Source organism: Triticum dicoccoides, chromosome 4A (assembly GCF_002162155.2).
Source record: "Triticum dicoccoides isolate Atlit2015 ecotype Zavitan chromosome 4A, WEW_v2.0, whole genome shotgun sequence".
In the NCBI taxonomy this organism is placed as follows: Eukaryota; Viridiplantae; Streptophyta; class Magnoliopsida; order Poales; family Poaceae; genus Triticum; species Triticum dicoccoides.
In genome coordinates, this window is record NC_041386.1 from 562,788,749 (window position 1) to 562,801,014 (window position 12,266).

Consider the following 12,266-nt stretch of genomic DNA (forward strand, 5'->3'; position numbering starts at 1 on the left):
AGGCACTCAACGGAAAAGTGCGTAAATTGAGAGAAAACCTTTGGCTAGAATAGCAACACAGCACAGGAGCTACGTTCGGTGGCGGAGCTCACTAATCGGTGGAGAAGGTCGAACTACCAAGTACGTAGCAGCACGACACAGGAGCACCTATGTTAATGCTGCCCACACAGTTGATTTAACTCTTACTAGTTCTTACTTGTTCTTACTAAATTTACCAAGTAATAACTATAATAACAAACGTGTCCAGACCTCTTTTTTGGACTTAGGACTCCACATACTGCAGCCTATATGCTGTAAGCAGTTTGCGTCACTACTAAAACAGAACTGAGGTAGAGAGTTTGGTGATGATCATATTAAGTTTAACCAACATTTCACAATTCACATTAGCAAAGATTAAACTAAATCATATGACACCCCTATCAATTCCTGCTTAACACTTGGAACAAAAAGCATCAAGACAGAACTCAGGAATCAGTAAGTCAGTAAGTTTACCATCGATCATATTCGATACATATCATACGCATCTTACATATTACAATGAAAGTCTGCATTATGCAGATCAACGGCCTAGGTGGATAACGATCTAGGACAGAATATGATTGAGCACTAGGAGCAAACACGCTGTAATTTTGAAGAACAGAGCAGTGTTCAAGTCCCCAACAGACCATAATCCCAGACAGGAATAGTGTTGTTCTTTCTTCAAATTACCATACACGGGGAAACAATGACAAGACTGGTTTGTTTTAAAAAAAGGAAGAGGATGATTAAGTGGTTTTACTTCAGATCAACAACATGTCAAACAAATCACTCTACCAAGGGTACAACTATGAGGTAGGTTGCACCAAACTCTCATTGGAGAGAGGAATAAAAAACGAGAGAGAGAGAGAGAGAGAGAGGGAGAGAGAGAGAGAGAGGACCTTCTATCGTGTGGGCAATAGCAGGGTTGGAGCAGCCACTCGCCTCGTCGTCCTCCTATCACAGCAGCAGATTTCTACTTGACAAGCAGATAGGAGCACAAAACGCATGCATCAGGTGGCGTCAAGCACATGGCTGCATGTATAACAAAAGGAAAGGCAACTCTCTTCATTTTTCAGTTTCTAAACTAAATACAAAATGATTGTGAAATCTTAGGCATAACCAAAGGAAAGCAGATTCGCAAAATCACTTGAACTTGCTTATACTACACATACAAAGTCCATTTTTTTACTGTTAATATTGATGTTATAACATGTTCAGTTACAAAGATGCAAACTGCACTAGAGTGATTTCAAATCTTGCCACCAGCATGAGTCGAGTTGAGTTGCTAACTAACGAAAGACAAGCACAATGCATATACAAGGTAAATTTTGTAAATACAGGTGGCCAACGTAATTTATTCAGTTTGAAACTTGAGGTGTTGCAAAGTATTGTGCTTCATTTGTTCAAGAATACAGGTAAGTTGGATTGCAAGACCTCTCCTCTTCTCCTCTCTGAAAAAATAATTACTTGCTGTGGTGCAGCAAGCAATCGGAGGAAGGAGACGAACAGAGGGTAAGGGGGAGAAGAGAAATGCTTTCCTTTCCCCACTTTGGAGGAGAACCATTGAATATGTATGAGCATTCAGGGGCTGACCAGTTTGGTGAACGCAGCCCCTATCACCACACCAGCTCCAAGTGCAACTGATGCCCAGCGGGTTGTTGGGCTACCTGTATAAAATAACTCAAGTCACAAACATGCATTAGACCATAGATTTAGTGACAGTTACTTCACGAAGTGTAAATTTGAGTTCTTCTCAAAGTGTTTCTTTCGGCATATGCCAACTCTGAATAATTAACAAGTAAATAAGATTATAAAATTTGAGAACATTCAAGAAAAATGCATGAATAATTGCTAGGCAAACTAATAATTATGGATTATCGGGTGGAAAATAGACAATTCACATAGCCAAATAACTTTTTTAATAGTTCCCTTACCAACATCAGATACACAGTAACAAGTTACATTGCTTACTTTATAGAACTTGTGAAATCAAACTCATTCTGGATACAAATAAAAGGACTCCAAGTTATTCAACATAATAGGATACAGGGAAACAGTTTGAGATTAGCTGATAACAAGCATCACATAGACATCAATGGACAAGCCCCTAAAGTTCAAGAATGAAACTAACTTAGGACTCCACATACTGCAGCCTATATGGTGTAAGCAGTTTGCCTAGCAATTATTCATGCATTTTTCTTGAATACCACAATCCCAATCAGACAAAGCGTTGTTCTTTCTCTAAAAAATACCAGACACGAGGAAATGATGGTAAGACTGAATTATTTTTAGAACCATGATTCATCATAACCATTCTGAGAGCATGACTAACACCAGGAAAGCATTTTCACACCAATAAAATCTCAAACAAAAGTTTCCCTGGCTAACAGTCAAAGCCATCACATAGCCTAGCCCACGTCCTGCTATTCATACACTGGCTGACGAATCAATTGAAATGAGACTCTGGCCTCTGCAGAATACAAACATACAGGAAATAAAATGTAAGCGATTTTTTGCTTACAATCATCGGAATCTCAGAGCACTCGACGCAAATTTGGGGCTCCAATGGCGCAGGAAACAATCAATCTACAGCACCCTAAAGCAGGGCATGCCCATTAGTAACGTTCCCAAATGTTTTTGCCTGGAGGAGCGCGCCCTACCTATGCAGCTAGGGAATCCCTCACCAGATTAGGCCAATCGAGATGGAACACGAGCATTATTTTTGCGCAACCCTAGATCATGAGATACCTGTCACATCCCTAGCTTCTGGTAATGCACTAGGCTAGACCTCTTGCTGCATCATGTTTAAATTCAAATGAAATTTGAATTGAGGAATTTTCAAAGCCTCAGAAACCTCTAAAAATAACCAACAATTAAATCTTCTCAAATGTGTCCAAGAAAATGTTCCTGTTATCCTCTGGAAATATTGGCAAGAGGTAAAATCCAAACCAATATTTTTGGTGTCTCAGAAACATTTAATTTGGGCATTTGAATTAAATCAATAATTATTTGAATTGGATTTATATCTATTATTAAATAAATATAGGTCCAATAATTCTGAAATATTTTGTGGAGCATTGTTTTAATTCTTTTAGCTCCTAAAAATATTGTCAGAAGCAAAATAAATTGAATTGGTTTCAAAACCAAATTCAAAACAAACTTGCAAAATAGAAAACAGAATTAAAAAAAGAAAGAGAGAGGGAGAGAGTTTTACCTGGCCACTTACCCGTGCAGCCCAACAGGACCAGCCCAGCGCGGCCCAGCCCATCTCCTTCCCCCCCTTGTCCTCTTCTTCCTCTGCCAGTAGGCAGAGGCGAGGCGTGGCGCGCGCCCGAAGAGCGCCGGCCACCTCCTGCTTCGCCGTGGCAGCCTCCCCGACTCCCTCGCGACGCCACGGAGACGCCCTCGCCCCCTGCACCTCCCCTCTCTCCCCCTGGACCCCATTCCCTCCTCTGTTTCCCTCTCGCGCACACCACCGAGCGGAGCTCGCCGCCATCGTCGCCGTACCCATGGCCACCGGCCACCCCTAGCCTCACCGACGCCCCAGGAAGCTCCGCGGGTCCTCCCTCTACCTCCTCAACGAGCCACGAGGCCCCGGACGTGCCGCATCGCCGCCATCGACGTCGTCTTCTACCTCAGACCCGCCGGCCATCTTCGTCAAATTCGTCGGCTCCGGTGCCTCCCCGAGCTCGCCGAGGCCACCACTGCACCTGCTGTGAGCTCCTGTGCTGTTTCCCCCTCTCCGTTCTCTCGTTTGCACACCGCAGCTGCCACTTTGCCGACGACCGGAGCTCGCTGCCGCCGGCCATGCTGCCGTCGCGGCCATGGCCTGTTTCGGTCGCGTCCGAGCACGGCTTTGAGCTCGTGGGGCTCACAGGAAGCCCATGCGCAGCTCAGCTTGCCCAAAACCCCACCAGGGCCTCGCGCCCGTTACCACCCGAACTCCGGCGCCGCCGCGAGCTCCGTTCCGACGAGCCCCGGCGTTCCCGCAGCCTCCCACCTACCCCATCAGATGCGGGAGAGCCCGGGCTACGCCCCGGTGCCCCCAGCCGCCGCCTCCGTCGCCTTTAGCGCAAGTCCGGCGCGTTGCCGCCGCCATTTTGGTCGCCGCCGGCGTAAATCCGGCGATGATGACGTGGGCATCATTAGCGGCTAACCCCCCACACTAATCAACCCCCTAGGCCACTGACAGCGGGCCCCACCCCTGGTCAAACCCCAGTCAGCGCTGGGTTTGACCGGGATTAGCTCCTGTGTCACTGACGTGTGGCCCCCACACGTCAGATTTGACCTGGGGCGCCCAGTTGACCCTGCTGACGTCACTGTGACGTGGGGCTGACGCAATAAGTATTTTCTGGATTTTTATTATTATTCAGGAAATTTCAGAAAATTGTATAAACTTCAATAAATCATAGAAAATCAACCGTAACTCCAAATTAAATAATTTATATATGAAAAATTATCAGAAAAATTCAAGGAATCCATCTGTACCATTTTCATGCATGTTAGAGCAACTTATCACTACTGTTTAGGACAAATGAAGTGAAGGGCATTTAAATAATCACATATGGAGTTTGAATTTGAATCTTGTATTCAAACCAACTTCATTTAATCTGTTGTTAGTTGCATTAGCCCAAAACACATTCATTTTGCCATGTCATGATCATGCATCGTATTGTGCATTGCATTGATTGTGTTCCCTTCTGTGTTGCCGGTATTTGTCCCCTCTCGATAGACGTGATACCGATGATGTGATCGTTGACACTGATGAAGACTCAATGTTATCTTCAGAAGTGCCAGGCAAGCAAAACCCCCTTGTTCATTTCGATACAATCCTACTCTCTCGCTCCTGCTCTCTTTTACTGCATTAGGACAACACCGATTCATCTATTACTTGCTGCGGTAGCTGAACCCCTTTATCCTTTGCATGACCTGTCATTGCCACAGTAAATAGATGAAACCCACTAGCATGAGTAGGAGTTGTTTGAGCCCTGTTGTGCCTACTCATTCATGCTTGTTTGTCATGCCTGCTACTGCTTAGAGTTGTGTCAGGTCTGATTCATCGGGGATGAATCAGAGGTGTGTGAACATGTCCTACTGTGTGTGTGAGCTAAGTGTGTGAACACGATTTGGTAAAAGGTGTCGGTGAGAGGCCATGTAGGAGTACATGGTGGGTTGTCTCATTGAAGCCGTCCTTAGGAACTGAGTTCTGTGTTTGTGATCCATGACTCAGCTACTACCATACATTGGGCCCTGAAATATGACCCCGCTCGACTTCTTATTCACCCTCGTCCTCTGTCCAGGAGTTGCAAGTAGTTTCTGGTGTTTGTAGTATGCTGGAGGCCGTGGACAGCGCTGACCGTAGGGGTGGGCTGTGATGTGGTAGGCACGTGGCCGGGTAAACCGGGCGCCCGTTTGGTGTCACGGAACCCTGTTCACATCGTTTGGGGCTGTGAGCGAAACTCCGGCCGGATCTCCTCATGGATGGAACCCGAATAGGCGATAAACCTGGACTAGAGACTTGAGTGTTTAGGTAGGTCGTGGTCTACACCCACGTCGGCTTTCGCTTGAAGTCTGCCGAGCACATGTCGTGTGCAGACGCTAAGTGGTGGAAACATGTATGAAGAAGTACACCCCTGCAGGGTTAACATCATCTATTCGAATAGCCGTGTCCGCGGAAAAGGACTTCTGGGTTGCTTATATCAGTTCATAGACAAGTGAAAGTGGATACTCTAAAATACGCAAGATAAGCGTGAGTGCTATGGATGGCGTTCTCGTAGGGAGACGGGAGCGGATCCATAGTGGTGTATTGATATGGTGAATATGTGGACTCGTGTGCGCCACCTCAAAAGAGTTACTTGCAGTCGTAGTTCAGGATAGCCACCGAGTCAAAGCTGGCTTGCTGCAGTGAAACTCCACCATCCCCTTTGTTGATAATGATGCATGTGTAGATAGATCTGATGTAAGTCTTGCTGGGTACATTTGTACTCATGTTTGCCTATTTTATGTTTTGCAGAGAGACTTCAGTCTCACTAGTAGTTCCGCTTGGACTTCGACGTTTAGCTTGATACCTCAGCTACGATCTTGTGCCTCGGCAGGATCTGATAGATAGTCAGGCTTCTCAGCCTTTTTCATTTATAGATGTCTGTACTCAGACATGATAGCTTCCGCTTGTGCTTTGACTTGTATGCTCTGATTGTTGGGTCATGAGACCCATGATTGTAATATCTCGCTCCTCGGAGCCTATTTGAATAAATTACTTGAGTCATAGAGTCATGTTGTGATGCCATGTTGTATTTGCACATATCGAGCATATTGTGTGTATGCTATTGAAATGCTTGGTATGTGTGGGATCTGACCATCTAGTTGTTTATCTTTAGTAGCCTCTCTTACCGGGAAATGTCTCCTAGTGTTTCCACCGAGCCATGGTAGCTCGCTACTGCTCCGGAACACTTAGGCTGGCCGGCATGTGTCCTTCTTTGTTCCTGTGTCTGTCCCTTCGGGGAAATGTCACGCGATGAATACCGGAGTCCTGTTAGCCCGCTACAGCCCAGTTCACCGGAGTCCTGCTAGCCCAGTGCTACAGCCTGGATTCACTCGCTGATGACCGACACGTTCGATGCTGGGTCATGGATGCCTGTCCCTGTAAGTCTGTGCCACTTTGGGTTTACGACTAGCCATGTCAGCCCGGGCTCCTTATCATATGGATGCTAGCGACACCGTCATATACGTGTGCCAAAAGGCGCAAACGGTCCCGGGCCAAGGTAAGGCGACACCTGTGGGAATACCGTGCGTGAGGCCACAAAGTGATATGAGGTGTTACATGCTAGATCGATGTGACATTGAGTCGGGGTCCTGACAGCGTTGGTATCAGAGCTTGACTGCCTGTAGGATTACCAAGCCAAACTGGTCGAAGTTGAGTCTAGAAATTCTTTAGTTATATAAGGGAATTGATTGTGGGATGGAACGTAAGGCTCTTTTTACTCCTTTACCTCATGGCCTTCTGATCTGAGTCATCATCTTCTCTTCTACGGGGATTAAGAACTAGGCTATCTCTTCTTTCTATTACGATCACGTGTTACTAATCAGTGGACTTATAAGATTGTTGGATTTAAGTCTCAGTTCAGTTCCTACTACTTCCGTACGTTAACCGTGGATCTCGAAACCTTGATATTGTGCTTCTGAGTGGTTATGCCACCATTTTTGTGAATGTCTCAAATCTTTCTGAGCATTTACAGCCGTTATGCTGTCCGAGTCATCCCAGGTTTCTAAGTAGTCTGATGCATTTGCAAATCCTTTCCTCCCGTTTCAATGTTCTCATGGGCCAGATTAACCACACTAATCAGTGAGTTGAGGTACTCCGTTACCTTGACATATATGTTGGAGATGTTATTATGACCCTAGGTGTCTTAGGGGATCATCTAGTAGTCTAGCCATGATTTATGTTCCAGTGTGATGACTCTGGCCGTCATTATCGAAAACATCCCGTGATGCCACTTAGTAATAGGTATTCTGTTCCTGGGTTCTTGAACCCGAGATTCACTCTACCTACTTCATGTTGATAGTAATTGCTAGTGCCTTTAGGATATTAGTAAACTTTGCGATAGTCCTTGAAGTCCGTGGTATCTTCTTCTTCCAAATACCATGAACTACTTATGGCAGAAGTTCCTCGTTGAACTGAAATATCACAACAGGATTATTCTTGATGAGTTCTCCATTATATATTGTGGCTCTACCAGTTCTACCTTTCTGCATGGATTATCCGGAAAAAAATATGTTGAACTTCGTTCGACATGCTAATCCATGCATCCACAACTCAGAAAATCATATGTTCTTTTGAGTTGACCCATCTTAGTTGTTTCCGACCCTCGCCTATCAATTGATAGTCAAGAGTATGCGTGCGTTCGTTTATCGATGCCTATTACTCTTGTGGTCCGTCAAGCCATTCTATCGCAGAATGACTAGGAGAAACAAACTCCAGTACCTTGTCCATATCTAGGATTGGGTCAAAGTAGTTGTATTCCGCAGATCAAATGCCAATCCAGCTTTTGGTTCTGTTCTACCTTGGAGTATTACCATCTTTATATCGGGATTGTTATAGGAATTGCACACCATCCTATGAACTCCTGGTACAGTGATACTTCTCACCATCATTAGTCATTCCTCGGCCCTCGTGTTGATGCAACCGGAATATTGACAAATGAATTGTGATGTGTGAAATCAATACTCCCAGCAACCTCGTTGCTTGGTAGTTAAAGGGTAATAATTTCATTCTTAGCGTGTTGGTTTTTGAATCATCCTTCTAAGATTGATCGTGCTACCTTGTCCATCTTCCTGGTGCACACTTCGATTGATGAGTTAGGATTTTGTCAAGTCCTCGCTCATTTGATCATATCGTCTTGCCCTCAAAAGCGAGATTGTTCTCGAGCTTAGTAACATACCGGTGGTTCGTGATTTTCCGAATATCTTCTCGGAAGTATTACCAGGTTGTCCCCTGACTGTTATGTTGAGCTCGTGATCAAGTTGGTTTCTTGTGAACCACCTTCTCTCCAAGAATCGGTGTTAGATATCCCTGAGCTAGTTGGTTAAGCTAGACAACAACTTGGAGAGTTGGAAGATAAAAGCTTGCCTGACTTAGTTCGTTCCAAAGGGATATTCTTGTGTAGTGTGTGCTGAAGAAAGATGATATCTTCATCGATTGGTCCCTGTGATCAGTTGCTGGACCTATTGTCTTATCAATCTTTTGATTTGAGTGTGGGCTATCGTCAAATCAAGTCAGAACCGATGATGTTCGTAATGTTGTCTTCCTCGTGGTTGGTCCCTCGAGCATACACCATTATATCTTTGGTTCTGACCAATGCTATCACCGTGTTCACATGATGGTGGAAGTTCAGTGATATGGAAATTCCGATGAGTTGTTGTTGAGCCCATTGACAACATCCTTATCTCCTCCATGATGTTGTTGAACATTAAGTTAGTGTTGGAAACTTTTGAAAGCATTTTCTTCATGCTAGCTCATGAAGTACTTGTTTGATGAAAGGAGTGACTTCCTTTGATTCACGTGCATTTTGATGTAAGTTGCCGTCGTGAATTCGAGAAAGTTTGTTTTTGCTCCTTTGGAATCATCCCAAGTCGGTCATGCACGTGCGAAGAATTCTGTGGTCTGTTAGACTGATCATCTTCATTCCATACGTATATCCTAGCACACCAAGCCATTGATTGATTTGTTCAAGGAGAAGAAGTTCCTTCTTAAGAGTATACCTTATGCAAGGATTTTGATACCCTCGTTGATGGTTCCCCACCTGAACTCGGTAGTGTTTTATTATAAGACTACTACATGGCCATGCTTGTCTAGGACAGCGTGTTCACATGTTTGTAGCAGAACCAGCTCATGTTTTGGAGCTTGCTATCGTAGTTCATTTCCTGAGAATCTCGCAACGTCATCTCGTCGATTTGTGTTGCAAACTTTCATTTTTCCTCCTAGACTCGATGAGTCTGGAATATCCTGACACCAACCAGATCTGAGTCTCAGGCAGATATGATGGTTGGAACATTTCCCAAGAACTAAAATATTGGTCCCTCGATAACCGGTAAAGTGGATGTCGTGGCCGACACACCCAGCCGGAAGACCTGTTATTATAATATCTTGATTGATGAAGTTGGCCACCTCCCCATAGGGATTTCGTAGGATTTACTCCCTAGTTTCCCCTATGGATTTTTGTATTCCCGAAGTCCGACCTTTTACTTGATGTTTTAGATATCAAGCCATATCTATGAATGGGTTATACTAACACATCAAGGAGAACATTAGAAGCGGAGTGCTAAATGTCTCTCGGTCGATCATCCAGATTTTATTTGCTTGGCCTCGCTAAGGTGAAATCTGAGAAAGTGTTATCCTCCTTCGCATCTGCATCGTCCATCGCTATTCATCATGGTAGTATGTTGTGTTGTCAGCACCCTTGACGCGGTTGTTGATAAAACCTTGATGATTGTGGAAATGCTCAAGTTCTTGAGAGCACGCACAAGCGCTACGTGTTATCCTCGGCACTAGCTGGGTTTGCTCTCAGTTTCCTCGGCAATGCTATGACCTTTTCAAACAGTGAATTCACTCTCTGTTGTTGGGTTCTTCCCCAGTTACCAGAATCATTCCCAGCATTTGCATTTTGTTCCTAGCTTGCACCGTCAATGTGCCATTCTACCATGGGTCTCTTCCATTTCCGGTGGTAAGCAAATTCATCCATTACGTTGTCTTCAACAAGGTAATCCACATCATCCAAGTCCGAGTATGCCATTCTACCGACCCCCGCCAATCGATTGCTGTGATTTGCCTTAGGCTGATATAGAGAGTCTCAATGATCTCTATATCAAAGGTAATTCTTTTTGCCACTTAAGGGGATATATCTTCGAGTCACCTTCCCTAAGGTGCATCATTGTGGTATCATGGCAACTTAACTCCTCGCTACGTTGACGATCGTTTACCACCTTCTTAAGTGTGGAATTATTGTCCACCTAGTGAACCTTCGTCATCCGTTTCTTCCACCCCTCTTGATGTGTATCTCGTGTCTCAACCCGAGAGATGGTTCTATGTCTCATTCCGGGAGTTAATCCTGAGTTGTTCGATCTTCGAGAAGACCGATCCTTCCAGAGTTTTCCTTTCCTCTTCTTGTCATGATTAGCTGGAGTTCTCAGAGCAAGACGACAAGAAAAATATGGTGTTCAAATCAACGTTCATTTGAAGTGCAACCGGGATCATGAAGATTATACTAGTTTGCTTTTCCCCTTCAGCCTACCCTACGCTTGAATCTCGAGACGAGATTCTTGTTTAGTGGGGGTGAGTTGTCACATCCCTAGCTTCTGGTAATGCACTAGGCTAGACCTCTTGCTGCATCATGTTTAAATTCAAATGAAATTTGAATTGAGGAATTTTCAAAGCCTCAGAAACCTCTAAAAATAACCAACAATTAAATCTTCTCAAATGTGTCCAAGAAAATGTTCCTGTTATCCTCTGGAAATATTGGCAAGAGGTAAAATCCAAACCAATATTTTTGGTGTCTCAGAAACATTTAATTTGGGCATTTGAATTAAATCAATAATTATTTGAATTGGATTTATATCTATTATTAAATAAATATAGGTCCAATAATTCTGAAATATTTTGTGGAGCATTGTTTTAATTCTTTTAGCTCCTAAAAATATTGTCAGAAGCAAAATAAATTGAATTGGTTTCAAAACCAAATTCAAAACAAACCTGCAAAATAGAAACAGAATTAAAAAAAGAAAGAGAGAGGGAGAGAGTTTTACCAGGCCACTTACCCGTGCAGCCCAACAGGACCGGCCCAGCGCGGCCCAGCCCACCTCCTTCCCCCCCTTGTCCTCTTCTTCCTCTGCCAGTAGGCAGAGGCGAGGCGTGGCGCGCGCCCGAAGAGCGCCGGCCACCTCCTGCTTCGCCGTGGCAGCCTCCCCGACTCCCTCGCGACGCCACGGAGACGCCCTCGCCCCCTGCACCTCCCCTCTCTCCCCCTGGACCCCATTCCCTCCTCTGTTTCCCTCTCGCGCACACCACCGAGCGGAGCTCGCCGCCATCGTCGCCGTACCCATGGCCACCGGCCACCCCTAGCCTCACCGACGCCCCAGGAAGCTCCGCGGGTCCTCCCTCTACCTCCTCAACGAGCCACGAGGCCCCGGACGTGCCGCGTCGCCGCCATCGACGTCGTCTTCTACCTCGGACCCGCCGGCCATCTTCGTCAAATTCGTCGGCTCCGGTGCCTCCCCGAGCTCGCCGAGGCCACCACTGCACCCGCTGTGAGCTCCTGTGCTGTTTCCCCCTCTCCGTTCTCTCGTTTGCACACGGCAGCTGCCACTTTGCCGACGACCGGAGCTCGCTGCCGCCGGCCATGCTGCCGTCGCGGCCATGGCCTGTTTCGGTCGCGTCCGAGCACGGCTTTGAGCTCGTGGGGCTCACAGGAAGCCCATGCGCAGCTCAGCTTCCCCAAAACCCCACCAGGGCCTCGCGCCCGTTACCACCCGAACTCCGGCGCCGCCGCGAGCTCCGTTTCGACGAGCCCCGGTGTTCCCGCAGCCTCCCACCTACCCCATCAGATGCGGGAGAGCCCGGGCTACGCCCCGGTGCCCCCAGCCGCCGCCTCCGTCGCCTTTAGCGCAAGTCCGGCGCGTTGCCGCCGCCATTTTGGTCGCCGCCGGCGTAAGTCCGGCGATGATGACGTGGGCATCATTAGCGGCTAACCCCCCCC

General features: G+C 46.1%; 1 pseudogene; it reads right to left on the bottom strand.

The window, feature by feature from the left end:
• Positions 1 to 1,481: 1,481 nt before the first annotated feature.
• The window catches only part of LOC119283654, a 16,271-nt pseudogene continuing 5,486 nt past the window's right edge, over positions 1,482 to 12,266 (bottom strand).